General features: G+C 39.4%; 1 protein-coding gene across 1 annotated transcript in view; it reads left to right on the top strand.

Annotated features, from left to right (window-relative positions):
* ptprsa (protein tyrosine phosphatase receptor type Sa) overlaps positions 1-20,610 on the top strand; it is a 245,785-nt gene that overhangs the window by 38,087 nt on the left and 187,088 nt on the right. Inside the window, exon 2 of the mRNA XM_088005040.1 lies at positions 11,721-11,802. The gene's annotated coding sequence lies outside the window, so the exon portion shown is untranslated. The remainder of the gene's footprint in view (positions 1-11,720; positions 11,803-20,610) is intronic.

The following is a 20,610-nucleotide window of genomic DNA, read 5'->3' as shown; positions in this document are numbered from 1 at the left end:
AACTAAGTCAATTTGTTTGTGAGTGACTTATCCAGAAGAGCTCTATGAGTCCAAAAGGCAAGTTCTGAGCAAAGTAAGATCTTCTAATTCTCCTTTGGCCTCTGAGATCTTTTGGCAAACGGAGAGCTCCACAGTCGACAGAGGGGTTGTGGGAACGCTGCCTCTCTGGTCTCAATCCTAATTCTGCTGCCCGGCTCAGTCGGATAAAGAGGCCACCGGCACAGCCTCCAGTGTTTCAAGTCTGATTAATCTTCTGATTAGGTTAATCCAGCAATGCTTCATGGAAGAAAGCCATCCCCCTCCGGAAAGTCTCCTGTTCCAAAAGTTCTTTTATTCTCTTTGAGGTTCTCATTGAGTTGTTCCTCTGGTAATCTTTTGACTAAGGTTAAAGGTGTTAATCTTCATCACATGCCTCACCTTATGCTAAAAGTTACATACAGTGGACATCGCGTCCTGTTTTGGTCTTTATCAAATCACGTCTGGCTTTGATTTCAGTTACTTTTCAACCAGTTAAGTTCCTGTGAGACAAACAGTTTGTAAAACCTGGGTTCGATACAGGGCTTTGGTTATTGTGCAAGGAGACAAAAGTTAATGAAAGTCAGTTTGATGAGAACACTTTACTACATGCCACTGGAAGATACAATAGGACCCTTTTCCTGATTTATCACCAGAGTCAGACAATGAATAGAAGATGTTAATGAAGGTCAAGCGACAAAATGCTTTCTCTGAGTTCATAGTGAGGTTGAGTCTATTAAGTACCCCCACCAACACATATAATCTCTTTCTGACGCACACATGTACACATTCACAAACACAAACCCATTTACATAGCCCTTTGCTGCTTAATGATTAGAGGAAATTTACTCCACATTGTCTCCTGTTCTATTGGATAATGTTTTTGTCGAGTTTCTGCTTAATTAGCCTTTTTGCTCTCTACCCTTTCCTAAAACACACAATAAATAAAATGTGCTGAGCACATATGCAATCCTCTGGTGTATTCAGTAGCCCATTAATTTCTACTAATCAAGCATTAGAGATTGCTGGTAATCCTGCTTCCTTTGGCACGCTGCCTTTGTTTTCCCGAGGAAAGGAGAATTGTTTAGTTTGATAATTGATTTGAGGTTAATTTAAATAATGATGATTATTTGGACTTTTCGGGTTATTTCATGGTGGAACACTTGCCTAAGCTTAAGATAAAATGTGCAAAATCCGAACACAAATGCAGACTTTCAGGCAGAGGACAGGAACACAGACAGCAGAATTTGTTTAGCTAAACTTAAATAATAATAATAAAAAAGATGTTAAATTATACATACTTTAGAAATATCTGCCATGAATTGATTTTGAACTTGTGTATATTAAGTTTGAAAATGGACAGTAAGGATAGACACCATTGGAAACAAACTTTGGTATCTGGACACTTTGTCACAACATTTAGGTGGAAATTACAGAACAACAGCCTTGCCCAGTTGGTACCTTCACAGTTGTAGCATATTCTCTCCAACATCAGGCCACTCAGCCTTCTCCTCCTTGAATGCAGCGCCCACGGCAACAAGCATCACTTCTAAGTGGTAGTGTGACACAACTGTGGTTAGATATCGGCACTTGTAACCACTCCGCTTCAAGTTACACCGGGCACCAACCTAAAAGGGCTTAAATTTTTAATTTGTGCTGGAGAACAGAGATCACATCTGGGGAGTATAGCATATCTGTAATTTATTTAACAGTCCCACAGAGGACAAGTTATTTTGGAGACAGAAAGCTAGGACCCAAGCATCCGGGTGGCTTTCATTTTGTTTCATCTTTCTGTTGCTCGCTCTCTCTCTCCCGCTTTCCTCAGGGGGCTTGTAGGTAGACTTCAATCTGATGTGACCTACTCTTGGATGTTGAGGGGCATTGGAAATGATTGTTAGTTTATTTATTTTACAGTCCCCAAGTAAAAAAGGAATTAAATGGACTTTCTGTCTTGTTTAGAAACTACTTCTTTGCATTTTCCTGATATATTGTTAGATTTTGCCCAAGTGACGGATTCTTCAGCATTGTCAGCATATTTAATTTGACTGTCTGAAGATGAAGATTCCTTTTAAAAGAACAAATTTCTCGATTTTGCAGGCATGACATCAAAGCCGTGTCAGTCCTAGTTCAAGTGGGCCTGATTTGCAGTAGCATGTGTAGCCACTGTTCTTTACTTTGGCAGCAGTAACACACACACACATGCAGCAATCTGCGGTAATTTATTAAAATTACTATCAAATCTGCTACTTATCCGCGGTAGTGTGTGCACATTTGAAAGTGGGGTAAAAGAGGGTGGGGGCAATGAAAGCTGGTGGTGGCACGCTATCATGAAGTTCATCCTTAATGAGTATGGATTAGCAGGGATGATCCAGGCTTTGCAAAACCCCTGGTCCACGGCTGGTGAGTGTTGTGTGTGGGTGTGTTTTTGTTCACGCATATATATATATATATATATATATATATGTGTGTGTGTGTGTGTGTGTGTGTGTGTGTGTGTGTGTGTGTGTGTGTGTGTGTGTGTGTGTGTGTGTGTGTGTGTGTGTATGAACTGATTGGAGGTGACATCATGCCACAATTCAGACACTCTGAAAATCTTGTTCCAGAATTTTTAGATGTAGCTCATAGCCGTGAAGATGCAGGGCTTTCGTGTGGGTGCGCATATGTATGTCAACATCACAAAGTGATCTAACCACTCCCCCTCCCAGATGAGCATTAAAAGCTGATTAATATTCCTCAGCAGTAATTTAATTGTTCATGTAATTATTTGCGAGATGTCCCCTGGAACAGGGTGGTGTTTGCTGAACTCTTTAAAAAAAAAAAATAAATAAATAAATAAAAAATTCTCAATGCTGAGAGAACAATAAACATTCCACAGGAAATGTCTGGTCAGCGCACAGCTGAGAGAGAGATTCAGGGAAGCTTGTGACCAGTTTTAATTTGTATTCTGGATGTTCCAGTCACGTCTGTGTGAGGTGGGGGATATGAATGGCTAAATCTCCTCGCTCCGGTTGCAGCTAGTGAGAAGCTTTTTGAACTTTGGAATTAAACTGGTGAAGCCAATCAAAGGCCAGCAGGTAAAAGACTAGCAAATGCTGAGAAGTCACCAGGCTCACAATAGAGGAAAATACCCAGGATGGAAAATCCTTGATGGTGTCTAAAGAGAATGGGTAGACTAGTTCAAGGTGATAAAAGGTAACAGAAGCTGCCACATGTTATAGCATGAGTATAAGCTCTGACTGCACAAACAGATGTGCAACAGCAGCTACCCCGTCAGCTAAGAACAGGAAACTGAGATAACAATTTGCTAAAGCTCACCTAAATAGTTTGTCTGGTCTACTTGGTTTCAATTTCAGCTGCAATATTCAGATGTGGCAGCATAATATTTTGGTGCAAACAACATAAAAACATGAATCCATCCTGCTTTCTATTTTTTGTTCAGCTTATTGGTGCTTGTGAGGATAACTCCATGTCAGTATGAACCAAAATTTGTCAGAGAAGTTGTTAAACCTATGAGTCATGACAATTCTGAAAGCAAAGGGGGTCAAACTTGTTACTAGCAAGGTGTGCCTAATAAAGGGCCCAGTGAGTGTATATTTTACACTTTACTGAGATGAAAAGCTGGGTTCATGTCACTTTGTGCACTGTTGTTTTGGCACTGAAGCTTCGGCTTCTGTAAGTGTGGGCTGATCATGATTTTTTGCAATAACAGGAGACCTAGCTAACACTTGCTTAGCGTCAGCATGAAGCATTGTTTATTTTAAAGCAAACACCAAATACATTTTTGCACAATTCTGACTGCACAACAGACGCACTGCAGTTGTGACAGAACAGAGTCAGAGACTAATTTAAGCAGCAGGGATAAGCATGAGTCCTCAGAGATGATTTATAATAATTAATCCACTGCGTCCAGGTCTCCCTCCCATCCCCTGTCAGTTCAGTGCACAGAGAAAACACACTCCCAACTGTCCCTAACCATTCAGGCTTGGGAACACAGCTGTGACCACCTCGGCGCCTTTCCAATCCAATGTCGCCAACGTTCGGATTGAAGGACATTGTAAGGGATTTAGTCTGTCTCTGCCTCTCTCTTTCCATCCCTGTTACACCCTTGCAACTCCACAATAGATTACACACCCTGCTTTATCATGCTCATCATTTCAGAAGCCATTAACATGCAGGCCTACAATAACATTATTTATGGAGACGTTAATATTAATATCGACCTGTGTGCTGTCAGGCAAGCTGATTTACTGAGCTTGGGAATGCAGGGCCATGTTGAGGTGGCAGGTGTACTAATTGAATATCAGTCACTGGATGCCAATAGACACACTCTTGCCACTGACCAAGCACACACAGATCAGCACATAAAAGGGACAAAGAGACTTACACGCCTGGACTCACTCCCATTGCAAGTAATAACTAAGAGCTACTGCCCCTATGGAAGTCTGCATCATAGATTCTTTCAGGCAGCCTTGCATGGTGGTAATTATGACAGAGGATTTTGTGTCAGCATCTAAATATAATTGACTCTGTTATACTTATCTGCTGAAAACAGGCTCTGCTAATGAAGCTTCGTTTAGAGAGGCTCCATGCTCAATAAAAGTGCCTTGCAAATGTATTCTAACCTCTTCTTGACATTTTGTAACAAGCTTTATTGTATTTTGTTTTGGTCATATGTAATAGAACAGCATGAAGGAGTGCATAATTGTGAAGTAAATATCGGATCAAATGTTTTTTTTTTTGTTTGTTTTTTCTTACATATTTTACAAATACAAAAAGGTTGAACTTGTCACTTAGGACTGTTTAGTTCTTGCAGAAATAGACAGAGTATGCACAAATGTAAGTCTATCAAGATATCTTCGTTTACAGAGGTCATCACTCATGGTAACTGAAGGAAATACAGGACACAGAGCTTACCTTGATGAATTGGTTGACACTACAACTATTAGTTGTGCGCTCCACAATTTTAACTTACTGTATATGGCAGCTAGAAGAAAACCATTGCTTTCATGAGCTGTAACATATTGTTTTTTTGGTCATTTGGAAATTTTGAAGCATGTTTGTATGAATTCTGTTTTGAGTTGAAGTGTCTTTGGTTTAGTAGTCTGGTAGCTTCCATACATTAGATAGTTAATTGATTTTATGTGTTTAAGACTTTGTGTGCAACTATTTGTAATTTCAAGAATTATAGAGATGACTGTTACAACCGGCTTAACTTTGCCTTTAATATTGGAAATGAATTGCCTTTTTGTTGCTGTTATATAACTAATTTTCTGAGCATTTGCAGTGAAGTAGCTTATTCAACTATTTGTGTTGTTTACATACACAATGAAAAAAAAACATCAAATGATGGATTGGTAAATTTTAGTAGAGTGTGTATCAGCATGATGTCAGAGTAGTGTGAAAGAAATTTCAGCAATTATGTCATTATTTAATAAAGTGCTACTTTTATAGAGCTTAAAAAAATCCTGACTGCTGCCTGCACTTTCACAAAATAGCTTTCAGTCGTAACATAGTAATTTTCACAAGGGTCAGTTTTTCTGTTTCTGTCATTTAGCCAGTGTTTCTGGTCAGGTAGACTTCCTCAGGCCGAATACATTTGTGAAGTTCACATTGCTGTAGTGTTGACAGCTACATACTGTAGCTACAATAGGATTCACTCCCTTGCCATATGTACTACATTTTATTTTATGTGGACATTTAGTGCTACAAAGCAGACTTGTGCTTGGAATCTGATAGTAAAAAAAAAAGGTTGTTGAAACAAAGGAACAATACGCTTTTTGCTGTAGAGGTAAAAATATATGTTTTAATCTAAAATCATGTGTAGAAATGCCCCACACAATACATTTCATTATAGTGTGGTCTAACAGAATATACATGAAAATATACTGTATAACATTTTCCTGTTTTAGGTAGGTTATGATTATTTCCGTTTGCTTCATATCAGAATCATGAAATGTTTTTTTTTTTTTTTTCCCACGTTCAACCAGATCAGAACATTACATTCGTTCCAATTGCAATCCTATTGAACATTTTGAAAAAAGCAAGACAGCCTACAAACTTGACACCTGTCTGGAGGAACAGGCCATTATCCCTGTACACTATCATGAGAAGCTTGTAGAAGGATCCCCATAACAAAACATATGAACTAGTTACACAGATTAATGGACCCTTTTACCAAATACTAAGAAAATATGTATGTAATTCTGACCGAAAATGAATAAGTCACTGATGAATCTCTCACTCCTTACTCTATCATTTAGAAAATATAAATCATGTTTGTAATCCTAAATAAGCTAGATAAAACATTAATTTGTCAGAAAAAAGTGTATTGCAGTTATCAATATTTAAATGCAATCCATAATCAGTGTTTAATAAATCTGATAACTCACCTCACAGGGAAACAAATTATCATTAAATTAAAACTATAATAATATAATACATTAAAATAACCCTCCTGACTCTAGCTGTGTTTATTCCCCATTGGCTTCCCTCGTCTTTTCCTGTTCTCAAGCTTCATGTCTCTGCTTGTCATTTCTTCTTTACTCCATTACTTTGTATTTTCTCTTTCCTTCTTTCTTTATTTCTTTCTAACCACCCACAGCGTCTTCCATGGATCTTTAATTTAACTTCCAGCCTTCTAACGTCTACTCCCCAGGTTCACTCATCATTTTCCTCACTGCTTTTCTGCTTTGCTTTACTCAGCTTTCTCGACGTCTGCTTTCGTCAGCCATCCCCCCGACTTACCTTATCTTGTCCATCACTGTCTTCTCTCTTAACGCTAAGCTAGTCCTCCACCTCCTTTCCGTTTCTCTTATCCTTTTTCTCACCTGACAGATCGCACCCTATTGATTACCACAGCTTAACATTTCTCTGCTCCCTTCCATTCACACCTCCTCCATAGACAACTCGCACCCATTCTGTTCACCTTACACTGCAACGAAGATCTATTTTCTACTTTGAGAACAATGCAGAGCGAGGTGGTGGGTGGGTGACAGTAAAGTGAGGACAAGGAGACATCAGGTGCTACCATGGCAACATTATTCGTTTTTCATTATAAAAGAAAAAAAAAGTCTTTACTTTTTGCACATGGAGAAGTAACTGTGTTGACATTTTCATCATCTGTTTGAAATGGTCAGTTTTAGACTTTTATGCTGCAGACCTTTTGAGTGTTGAACAGAAAAGGTCAGTTCTGTGTTTTCCTTGCTTTGTACGCTGTCAGTTTTGTTGTACAATGTTTGCTCAGAGCCTCACGGTCACTCTTATCTGAATGTACCTTGTGTGATCACATTGCTGGAGAGAAACTACATGCGCCGATTTCCGAGCACGCATGTTTTCATTTCCCAATTTGCCATGCACCATGATGCTCGGCCATCTGTCTCAGCACGGTGACTAAATTCAATGCCAGTGTGTTGCAGGGTCACGAGAAAACAAACCAGAACTGCTTTCCACATGAGAGCAAAAAGAATAACTTAACCATTGTTTTTAGTATGGGGAGAAAAGGCAACTCAGCGTGGTCACTGTGCTCTACACCTGCCATTCGGAGGCCTCCAGAAAAGATTTCTACCTTCTTGGAAGTTGACACAGAATATGGTTTATCTTCCATGGTATTTGGCTAACCCTTCATTCCGACTGATTAATGGCGTCTTGCCCAGCAGAGGGAGTGTCTTCTGTGATGGAGGAAGCGGTAGTGCAACAGCGTGTGTGCAGTGAATAAATGCTGTACATTAAACAAATTCTCTGTGCTCGTCTTGGCAGCAGGCATGTGGGAGTATTGCAGACATTGGCTGGGTGTTTTGTCTTTTTCTTCTCCTCCTCCAAATAAAGCAAATGGAAGCTTTATTTTTATGAAGTTCTTACACATTTGCTTCCATACAGGCTTTAACGTGAAATTTCTTTTCACCCATTGCTGCAATCAGTACACCTGGGAACTGTACAGCAGCTAGCTAGTTTGGCGACACTGATTGCAGGAAGAAGCAGCTTGATCCCAGCGTGCCGTTAGAATAAAAGATCGTGTTGATGGTCAGACATTGAGGTAATAATGTCCACAGAGTCTAGTTTAGAGGGGTTATCTTCAGGCGGCGCCCAGTTCACCAGACAGCAGGTGGGAAGGAAAGAAGTCGGTAACATCAGCCACAGACAGAGAGGAGTGAATGGAAGCTGTTATCTCTGGACTGTTAAACATGACATCAAGATGACACATTTGACGGGATGTATTTTCTTCTATATATTAAATCATTTTGAAAACAGTTTAATATGCAGTTTCTTCAGGAGTGGAGTCTTTTGTGATGAGTTTACATTGCAGATGAGTACATAAATTATTATTTACACAGGGAAAGCTCCACTTATTACCTTGTAAGGGTTTTTTTTCTGAAGTTCTTTGTGAGTGCTCATGAGCTCTCGGGCAACTCTTTTGATTTTCTTTTGAAACCTCTGTCAGAAATGCTATGAGGAGTACCTGGCCATATTTTTATTTATTTGTTTATTTATTTATTTATTTATTTTTGACAGATGAGCTTCTTTCTACTTGGAGCTTATGGAGTCAGTGATATTTTCCAGGACATTTGGAAATTGAGAAATAAATCAGTAGCCGCTGCCATCAACGTGTCTTTCAAAAATAAGCTGGAAGCTTAGCTCACTTCATTGACTGAGCGGCTTCACGTTAAGCGCGTCCTTTGAGGATGGATCACAAGTTGGAGCCACAGAACAATAAAGGAAATATCTATTCTATTTCTAATAAGGTGGCAATTGTCTTAGTGGTGCTTTTAGAATGATGCTATTTGTGCTGTACCTTGGTGACAATAAACCTTTTAATAGGCCATCAGTGAGAACTAAACCACCGAATAACTTTCACTGTGAGGGAGTAGAATTGCTTTGTAAATAGTAAATAGTTTCTTGGTTACCTATGACTTTTTGCTGCTTTTTTACTTTGGGTGTTAAACACAAACAGAATACTGTGACAAAATAGTATATTTTTGGCACTTATTTCACAAAACTAAGCTCATATTTTTAAGTATTTTACAAATGTTTCAAGCTTTTCCTTGTCGTTTTGGTCATTATGGCTTACAAATGATAAAAATGAAAATTAAGCCTCTCAGAAAATTTGAGTGTTATATCAGATTGATAAACATTTTCTTAACAGAAAGTTCAGGCGTCTGCAAATTTAGTGGGTCTCCTTTTGCTTAAACTACTCCATCAGTGCTGTGTGACATGGATGTGAGCCTGTGGCACTGCTATGGTGAAATGGAAACACAGATTGCTTTGATGGCAGCCTTTGTGCTATCTGCATTGTTGGATCTGGTGTCTCTCATCTTTCTCTTGACAGAAACCTATAGTTTCTCTATGGGGCTACATCAAGCGTGATTGTTGGCCATTAAAGCATGGTAACCCCATGGTCATTGAACCAGCTTTTGATACCTTTAGCAGTATGGGCAGGAGTCAAGTCCTGCTGGAAATATCTTCATATTTTCATAACTCCTGAAGGAAGCATGAATTGCTCTGAAATGTCCTTATGGACAGATATGTCAGTTGTGAACTTCAGAAAACATAGTGGGCAAACACCAACATAGCAGATGGCACCCTAAAAAAAATCACTGCCAATGGAAACCTTACCATGGATTTCAAGTAACATTAACTTTGTTACTTTTGATACATTTTAAAATGCAAACTTCAGTTTCACTTGAAAAGAGGAGTTTGAATCTCTGAGTCTCCTTGGCTCAGACAAGACTCTTCTGATGTGGACTGCACTTCAGGTTTAGCTTGACACTAGAAAACCAACATTTGTAGCCTATGTGTCTGTGCATAGGGACTCTAGCCTGAATTTACTTGTTCTAAAGTTGCCCAAAATTCTTGAGTGGATGTTGCTTCTCAGTTCTCTTATGTTTTCCTTATCGCTGGTCCACCTCTTTCTACCACCATTTCATTTCACTCAAATGTAAAATTTTTGAGCAGTTTTTGTACATTCTTTTAATTTATTGTTTTAATACCTTTATCCAGTAATCAGTTAAATTACTGTCTACATATAAGGTTCATTTAGATATTCATAAAGATAAATATCTACTTAGAAATCACGGATGTGTTTGCAATTTTTTATCCAATAATAATAAGGTCTCTGTAGAGAGACCTTTGGAGGGTGGATTCTAAAAGTTTTAAAGGACAACTTGGAACAGAATTTTAAAACACCTCGCAACAACACAACCTAGATAGAGCAAGAATCTAACATGGAACTGCATCATACCATATGAATAACATGAGGTGGGAACAATACAAAGTCAAAGTAGCGTATGTTTTACCTCGCGAGTTACAATGCTGCTGTTGAGGAGCAGCTGCTCCTTTCTTGCCGCGACTGGTAGGGCTGGAGGGCAGAGTTGTGCTGACCTGAAACTGCAGACATTAAAACGATTAGGAGAGAATATTGCTGATTAAAAAAGTATTGTGATGTACATTATGAAACATTTTACATTTCTGTTGTGTCACTAAATGAATCCTAATATCTGACTGATTAACCTACACAACTGTGTCCTGGAACATTGAAGTTGGACTTATAGTAAGTCAAATGTGAGAACTATGTTCAAGACAATGCATGTTGTCAGTATCACTCAGAGATTGGCCACGTCCATCATGTGCCTGAATATGCTTGAAATTCAATAAGCAAATTATAATAAGAAAAAAAAATAAATAGAAAGAAAAAGCATCTTAAATAATGACCCATAGCTGTTTTTGACTTCTTAGGCTCAATATCATTGCCAGCTACTGTGTTGCAAATGGTGCTGTGTTTTCAATTTTTTAACGTTTTGAAATTTAGCCTCAGTCATCTAAAGATTTATTTCATTCAAATTCAAATCCAAAAATACTCTATTAATCCCCAAAGGTAATTTTTTTCACATGGAGATTCAAATATCAATATAAAAGCTATTTACAGTCTGAACCTTCTGACAGATTTGTCGGTTATCAGTTGGGAAGCATGGTACATTTTTCAAAACCGTTCAACTATTTTTGAAAGCATAGGCTAAAACAGAAAGAATTCATTTTAAATTGATATTTCTTAGTGCACACACTGCCAAACAAAATCATATTTCTATCTTGGAAAATCACTTTTCACAAGTAAAAGACAAGCTGAGCTCACCTTTGCCTTCAGATGTGCTCAAGTGGACAGCTATAGACTCAAAAAGGAGAAAGAGAATGCTGACCTTACCGAGCATTCAACTTCCAGATGTGTAGTAACTTACAGAAATACAAGGCAAACACTATGAACCCAGTCTTTACTTTATTGGTCTACAAATACAGCGTGTGGGTGATTATCAAAACATGCATCGACTCGCACTCAGCCATACGCACACCCACACTGTTACATACTTCCACACACAGATTCTGGTCAGGCTCATTAAAGATGTGAAAGAGAAAATGATCTAAAAGGAAAAAAAAAAAAAAAAGACGAAAGAACGGAGGCCAGGAGGGATTTCATGCAGATTTGCTCTCCACAGCTCTCAGGCAATCAGCAGCAAGCCTCCTCCTCAGCCGAGAACTGTCGTCCTCTGGTCAAAAAGGGCAGGGGATGGGGAGAGAGAGAGAAAATCATCTCTGCATTTGTTGAATTCCCCCACCTAGCACTTGAGGAGGCAGTTCATTTGGTAATCTCTTTCATTAATGTTTCTCTTTCATTTCCCTTTCCCCCCCCTCTGTCTGCCATGTCTTTGTCCACTTTAAAGGTGCAAGCCAGAGAGTAGAAACAAGAAGGAACTGAAGCAGCTGAAGATATGAGGCTAAAGAGGTTTTGAAAACAACTCAGTGGTAAGTGGGCCAACCAAAAAAAAAAACAATTTCACAGCGCCTTCCATTTTGCTGTTATTTTGTTCTCTGGTAGAACTCTACATAACAACCAATTTTCACATCAGTGGACACAAAGTCTTGTCTCTTATTTTTTTAGAGAAGAAAGCTCTGTGAATTTTGTGCTTTGTTTTTTCCCTTCATTTGTTCCCTTTCTTTATCACAACTTTTCACTGCAAATATGAATTAGTAATAATGATTGAAAAAGTATTTTAAGAGTCTGTCAGTGGCATATTATATTATGCTGAATATGCATAATATAGTATTAAATAACCTAAAGCTTTTCTGAAGAAAAATGTAATTAGCTGCTTTTTAAAGGAATTAATATTATCAATGCATAAAGGTGAGGAAAACGTGTTTCACAGTCAGGTGCTACAGTGTCAAAGATGCGACCCCAGCAGGTTTTAATTATCTGTTAACCATTTCTTAATATCTCTATATCAACCCAGTATATGTTTGCTAATTAATGAAATTAGTCCTTAATATAACAGTACAGATGGATTGCGTTTGCATAAAGGTGACAAAAGATGTTTCTACATTTACTCATAATCTGACTAAAGTATATAGCGAGAAGAGGAATGGTCCTAAAACAGAATCTGTAACGTCAACCACACTGAGCAGTTTCAGTGGGACACACGTTTATTTTCAAAATCCAACATAAAAATTAAATGATAATATATTGTTCCAGAAAATAAATTTGTTTCTCTATCTCTACCTCTTTCCAAAAATCTAAGTGACAGGCATGAAGGTCTGACTGAGATGGACCTGAGCTTGGTCATTTTAGCTTTTGGTTTGGTCATTGCATACAACAGGTTTAAAAGAGCAACAATGTGAGACATTTCCCATTTTGTTAAGGTTACATTCTCATCTGTTTATCAAAGAGTATAGATACAATACAAAAGAACACATTTATCTGAAAGATACTTAAGCAAACTTCCTCACCAACTTCTTTAGACAAAGATAGCTTCAAAAAGATAACATAGTTAGAAGTTTGATTCAAATTTACCTTCATGCCCATCTTTTTTTTTTTTTTTTTGGTGTTCTGCTTCCTAATGATGATCGCAACACGACACACACTGAACTGTCATCTTCTTTCACACATCCCTTCACACATCTCTCCACAAAGCCCATCCATTGAAATTGACAGCTGAGCTCAGACTGAGAGAGAGCCATCATCTACCTGTCACAGCAGCCTGGCACTGAGGGGCTCCTCCTGCAATTCCAAATTTCACAAACAGCATTGGCAGTATTTTGATCAGGAAGCCATCATGCATCAGTTTAGACATAATGTATACAGATCCCTGAGCTTCCGCCTCTCTCGCCCACTTTCTCTCTTATTTTCTCCACTCTGGTGCACAGCGCTATTAAATTATTTTGGAAAGGTTCTGCTTGACAATGATTAACTATTTTTCTATAAAATGCAACTCTTAGAATCCTCTTGAGATTGGAAGCCAGCTAGTGTCCCTTAAATAAAACTGACTGCTGCTTTAAATGGTAAGTGTGTAGTTTATGTACTTGTTTCTTTAACTCTATCTGTTATTTTTACTCACAATCTCTCTTTCAGGGATGTCCTTGGATATTGATACAGCACATTCAGTTGTGAAATGAGTCAAAAAGGCAACAGAAATTAAATCTAAAACAACAATCTCACATATCAGTGTTGGATATTTTCAGATAATGAACTGTTTTTATATATACATATAAATCGTTCATTATATGTCTAAACTGTTTATATATATGCATATATATAGACAGTTCAACTCTGTGTAGTATGAATCTATGCAGAGATGAGTGGAGAGGCATTGTTGAGTAATAAAAAGTTTATTACTTCATAATGCTAGATTTATTCATTATGTTTATTATGCCAGATTATACACTTGTATAGATAAGTGCATACCAACAATTTCTGTTGGTAAACACTTACTGCATATTCCGGTACAAACTTTTTATTAATCAACGGTGCCTCTCCACTCATCTCTGCGTAGGCTCAATCTCATCCAGATATTACAGCACTACGTCAATATGCAATACCTCCACAGTGTTGTGAAACATTTTCATCTCCACAGCTCCAGCCTGGTGGATGGTTTTATTCCGAGCTGAAACATTTGCTATAGTTGACACCACTGCCATCACGCATGCCATGTTCTCATTTCCATATCATCGCTTGATTATTGCCACCAGTGGTGTCGCAGCAGACATGCAGAAACTGCGAATGAATGCGACCAAATGAGTGTCAGAGCAGATACAAGTCCAGGCATCGCCTCTGTGTCTCATGCACACACAGTGCCAAGCTTCATATCTTTGGAGGCCTAAAGCCTTAGGTTAACAGCTGCTTTTGGTAAACTGAGCCACAGTCATAGAAAGGCGTCAGCGAGTTGCTTTTTTTTAACTGGAGAGATGAGAGAAAATCACGTTGGTTCATGGAACATTGTAAAATGTTAATTTTACAACCTGCACTCAATATTTCTACTCATATTTTAAGTAACACCCTTTTTGTAACGCATAGCAAAAAGGATCAATGCACAGCAATTAAGTATTCAATGATGCAAAGTTTCAATCTATCTATAAGGTTGTTGTTTTTTTTAATTCACAGTAGGCACATATTGTATAGCCATTTCTCTCAAAGTCTTATGGTATAACTGTGAAATGAATACCATGGTGGTATTCATTTCATACATTTAATTGCTGATGAAAAATATTTTGATAATATTAAAAGTAACTGGCAAAACAATGTATGCAAATGTTCTGTCATCAGAGATGGGTGGTACACTAGTTACATTTACTTGACTAACTTTTTGGAAAAATTTTTTTGAAGTCTTCTTGAGTACTACTTCATTAACATGCTTCTTACTACAGTATATTTCCTGGCAAACCAACCCACCTCGAGTTGTTTCATAGAATGACCAATAGGTAGTAATAAGACTTTATTGTTTGAATGCTGTTTCTGTTTGGTTGGTATGTTGTGTCTTTTAAAGATCAAGTTCAGACAGTACATATTGTCACTGAAAGTATGTTGCACTCTTCTTGCATGTATGCTTTACCTTCTGTAGTTGTTTCAAAGGTTTTATGTTGTGCCCGGAAATGTTATTTTGTAATGTCGCGATTTATCTTTACATATTTTCCATTTTATTTTGAGTACCAGAAGCTGGACATAATTTTATATTTTGTCTGAGGGTTAATTTTGACCAATTCAATCAGATTAAAACAGTATTACTGAAGTACTCATAATACCGTATTTTCCGCACTATAAGGCGCACCTAAAAACCTTCAATTTCCTCAAAAGCCGACAGTGCGCCTTATAATCCGGTGCGCCTTATATATGGACCAATATTGAGCCACAACAGGTCCAGCAACGGACCTTACCACAGGGGCCGCGTTTCATTGGCTAATGCCCATTTTAGGTCACAGTGCAGCTACCACGTGCGTGACCGTCTCACAAACACAAGCTACAGTAGTAAACATATGCTAATGTACATTGTGGACCATCAAAACCATGAATGCCGACTTACCCAGCCTTGCAAGAACAATAGGCATCAGTGATCTTGTCCACAGCTATATTTATGCTGAGGGTGTGAGGATCTGCTGTTTTCCTCATCTATCGGTAGCTTTTAGCTGTGACGCGGAGGCATCCAGTGGCTCAAACACCTTGATGTTGTCCAAAAAAGATGACATGAACTTGTTGGTTCCCCTGTCCATTGCCGTGGCTGATATGTTGTGAAAATCCGGCAGAAATGCTACGCTAATTAACTCAGATCGAAATGAAAGACGTCATGTTTACACAGACATGCAGTAGGCTGCTTACGTAGTTGGTCCACTACGGTAAGCAGCCGCCAACTTCTTTTTCCCCCGTAGAAGAAGTAGTGCGCGGTGCATGCTGGGATAGTTGTCAGAACACTGGTTTGTTAATAAAGTTTGATAATACATTTAAAGGGGGGGAGGGGCAGGGGAAGAGAGACAGAGACTGCAGCGGCAGCTTGTCGGTTGGTCTGTGTTACCCAGAAAGCAGTTGGGCATAATATCGCAACACCAACACCGTGAGTGAAACAACGACTGGGCCAGCCTACTATATAAAGTACTCGGGGACCATTTCTTTATTAATGTGGATGTGTAATAATAGAGTATGAAGCGTCTATTCTATGCGCCTTATAATGCGGTGCGCCTAATGTATGAAAAAAGTCCTAAAATAGGCCATTCATTGAAGGTGCGCCTTATAATCCGGTGCGCCTTATAGTGCGGAAAATACGGTAATACTTTTATTACTCTTGAGTATTTTCTTTTTTTTGGATCACTACTCTTTATTTCCACATGAAATAACATACATTGAAGCAGTGCAATGCGTGCTTGAGTTAATATTGCAGCTACTTTTCCCACCTATGATAACATGCTTACTCTTAAAATATGAAATGAAGTATTTGTTTGGGCTTTTCACACTATGTTTTCCTGAAAAGTTCATCCATGAAATAATTGCAAAGCCTGGATTTTGTTTGGTATTGAGGATGGTTCCTGTGAAATATTAGATGGAAAACAGTAGCAGTTTAATTGAACTGTTCTTAATCAATACATATTTGGAAAATGCTATGCACAGATGTAACAATGTCAAAGCTGTGCTAGTATAATAATTAGTTTACAATGTTTGAACTGTGTAATGAAATATGTGCAGCAATCACTTATTTAAACAACTGTTTTCTGCACACACACACACATATATATATGAAAAAAAAAAAAAAAAAATTCCCCTCTCACCCTCCGTGGGTGGTCTCTTTCATCCTCTGAGCTCGGGTCCTCTACCAGAGGCCTGGGAGCTTGAGGGTTCTGCGCAGTATCTTGGCTGTGCCTAGAACTGCACATTTCTGGACTGAGATGTCTGATGTCGTTCCTGGGATCTGTTTGAGCCACTGCTCCAGTTTGGGGGTGACTGCCCCGAGGGCCCCGATGACCACAGGCACCACTGTGGTCTTCACCTTCCAGGCCTTCTCCAGTTCCTCTCTGAGGCCCTGGTATTTCTCCAGTTTCTCATGCTCCTTTTTCCTGATGTTGTGGTCACTTGGTATTGCTACATCCACCACAACGGCTTTCCTCTGTTCTTTATCCACCACCACAATGTCCGGTTGGTTCGCCATTACCATCTTGTCTGTCTGGATCTGGAAGTCCCACAGGATCTTAGCTCGGTCATTCTCCACCACCTTTGGGGGTGTCCCCCATTTTGACCTCGGGGCTTCCAGTCCATATTCTGCACAGATGTTCCTGTACACTATGCCCGCCACTTGGTTATGTCGTTCCATGTACGCTTTCCCTGCCAGCATCTTGCACCCTGCTGTTATGTGCTGGACTGTCTCAGAGGCCTCCTTGCACAACCTACACCTTGGGTCTTGTCTGGTGTGGTAGATCTGAGCTTCTATTGCTCTGGTGTTTAGGGCCTGTTCCTGTGCAGCCAGGATGAGGGCCTCTGTGTTGTCCTTGAGTCCAGCTTTCTCCAGCCATTGGTAGGATTTCCTGATATCAGTCACTTCAGTTATTTGTCGGTGGTACATCCCATGTAGGGGCTTGTCTTCCCATGATGGTTCCTCCAGCACCTTGTCCTCTGTTCCCCATTGCCTGAGACATTCGCTGAGCACATCGTCCGTTGAGGCTTTGTCCTTGATGTATTTATGGATCTTAGATGTTTCATCCTGGACAGTGGCTCTCACACTCACTAGTCCTCTGCCTCCTTCCTTACGGCTCGTGTACAGTCTCAGGGTGCTGGATTTGGGGTGGAACCCTCCATGCATGGTTAGTAGCTTCCGAGTCTTAACATCCGTGGCCTTCATCTCTTCCATTGGCCAGCTAATTATTCCGGCAGGGTATCTGATTACTGGTAAGGCATAGCTGTTTATTGCACGGATCTTGTTCTTGCCATTGAGCTGGCTTCTCAGGACTTGCCTTATTCGTTGGAGGTATTTGGCTGTGGCTCCTTTCCTTGTGACCTCATCGAGGTTGCCATTTGCTTGTGGTATTCCCAGGTACTTGTAGCTGTGCTCTATGTCTGCTATTGTTCCTTCTGGGAGTGAGACCCTTTCTGTGCGGACGACCTTCCCTCTCTTTGTAACCATCCGGCCACACTTCTCTAGTCCGAATGACATCCCAATGTCAGTGCTGTAGATCCTGGTGGTGTGGATCAGTGAGTCGATGTCTCGCTCGCTCTTGGCGTACAGCTTGATGTCATCCATGTAGAGGAGGTGACTGATTGTGGCCCCATTCTTAAGTCGGTATCCGTAGCCAGTCTTGTTGATGATTTGGCTGAGGGGGTTCATATATATATATATATATATATATATATATATATATATATATATATATATATATATATTATATATATATATATATATATATATATATATATATATATATATATGAACAGGCAATAGAGGCTCAGATCTACTCCACCAGACAAGATCCAAGGTGTAGGTTGTGCAAGGAGGCCCCTGAGACAGTCCAGCACATAACAGCAGGGTGCAAGATGCTGGCAGGGAAAGCGTACATGGAACGACATAACCAAGTGGCGGGCATAGTGTACAGGAACATCTGTGCAGAATATGGACTGGAAGCCCCGAGATCGAAGTGGGGAACACCCCCAAAGGTGGTGGAGAATGACCGAGCTAAGATCCTGTGGGACTTCCAGATCCAGACAGACAAGATGGTAATGGCGAACCAACCGGACATTGTGGTGGTGAATAAAGAACAGAGGAAAGCCGTTGTGGTGGATGTAGCAATAAGAAGTGACCACAACATCAGGAAAAAGGAGCATGAGAAACTGGAGAAATACCAGGGCCTCAGAGAGGAACTGGAGAAGGCCTGGAAGGTGAAGACCACAGTGGTGCCTGTGATATATATATATATATATATATATATATATATATATATATATATATATATATATATATATATATATATCAAATTATAGTGATTTAAAGCGGACTAAACATAAAGCACATTTAATGTAAAAATGTATCAGTTAGACTGCTACTTTTGATGAAATACTAAAAAACTATATAATAGCGACCAGAATGCCACTTACTACATTTCAAGTTGCTAGAGTCTGTTATCAGTTATAATATATTTCACAATGTCTCTCAAAAATGTGAAAGGTTGATTAATGCTGTTCCAGAGGCTTGACCTCACCTTTGTTGAGCTGCTTTGGGTCTGTGGCAAACAGACCTACCATTAAAAGCCCTTTGGTGGTGTGCTGATAAAAGGTCACCCGTGTTAGACTGCCAGCAGGTGTAATTTGCAGCTTTTATTGTGCCTTAAAATGAGACATCCATCTCAAGAGGAAATAAGCCTCTAATTGGGCAAAATGTCATTAGCATTTGTTTGACAGTTACAAAACACTGCAGTCTGATTGGGTTAGAGTGGAATCATTGAGCTGCTAACAAAGCCTGTGGCTGCTTTCTTAGCTCGGTCAAAATTAAGCATTGTTTGTTTTGGGGGTTTTTTCATGCTCAATATTGGGAGGGGCACTTTTTATATTTCTTTTATACATCATGCATAACATTTAACGTATCTTTCACTTTGGTGTCTGTCTGTTGGTGTAACACCTCAGAATGAGAGAGACAGAGGTAAGACAAGTTGTTCTTGTTGTACCCTCACTTGAACAAATCCTTAAGGCCTTTGCACTGCCGACTGAGTTTTAAAGACAGTTTCCATGGGAAAAAAATTGCAGCGGCTCTTAAGTAGCTCCCAAGATGTTAACAGCACAATTAAACAAAGCTCTGCTAATCTTTATAGCTGGCATCAAGAGGCGGCGTGTTCTCTCTGAGCAGTGTTCTACGTAACATGGCGCTGGGAGTCTGACAGAGGAGGTAATGTGCCTGATGAGCATCCATAGTGATGCCTGTACTACTTAGAGAACAAAAAAAAAAAAGCAATTCTACTATACGTCCTAAAGAGCGAGGAGGAAAAACGGGAATTAATTAGCATTATTCAATTATTCACGCTCCATTTATTTGCAGCAGCATTTAAAAAAATGTAAAGTGACCCCCGATTTTCTGGTAATGAATTTGATTATGCCAGCGCATATAATTTCATGGTATTTGGGGACGTGAGATGTTTTAGCTAATATACTTTCCTGTGTGAGATGCTGTAAAGTCATGCAGCATGATGCATCCTAAATGTGCTTCTTTGTTTAAAGAGTTGTTTACAGGGATTTCATTTTTTTTCTCTCTCTCCTTCATTTGGAAGAGATCCAAGCTGAATTTTGCTGCAGTTTCAAAACAAGAATTCATATTTCAGGCATTCAAAACTTCAGCAGTGAAGTCTTTCCAGCGCTTGTCAAACTTTCACATTATATTTCAAGAAAGCTGATGGATGAAATTAAACAACCTGCTGATGTGGCCTTTTGCTGAAAAAAAAAAGAAAAAAACTTGAGATGAGATATTTTTAAAGAGGGTTAGAGTGATGCTATCTTATATCTATTAATGCAGTCATTGCTGCGTTACCCGCAGGCCATAGGGCCTAATCCAGAGGAGATGGATTGAATGGTACTGTGGCTCAGGCTTGCCAGACTTACTTAGGTTCTGGTTGAGAGCACAATGCTGTGTGGGCGAATCTATTCTGTCCCGGGTAGGGCACAGCATAAACATTGCCCAGGGAACACAGGCAGGCATGCAGGCACTCAAGTGGACAAGAGCAAAACTATAAGGATGGTTGCTTTTAATTTCCTTTCTGCTGCCTTTCTGTAGCACTCGTTCATGGGTGCTACTTCCTCTCAGAGCGCGCCAGAGAGGAAGTAGAGAA

The sequence above is a fragment of the Poecilia mexicana genome, unplaced genomic scaffold (assembly GCF_051168715.1).
Source record: "Poecilia mexicana isolate PSO_F unplaced genomic scaffold, ASM5116871v1 scaffold_4, whole genome shotgun sequence".
NCBI lineage: Eukaryota > Metazoa > Chordata > Actinopteri > Cyprinodontiformes > Poeciliidae > Poecilia > Poecilia mexicana.
Note: the sequence above shows the minus strand (reverse complement) of the source record. Positions and strands in the feature narration are given on the sequence as shown.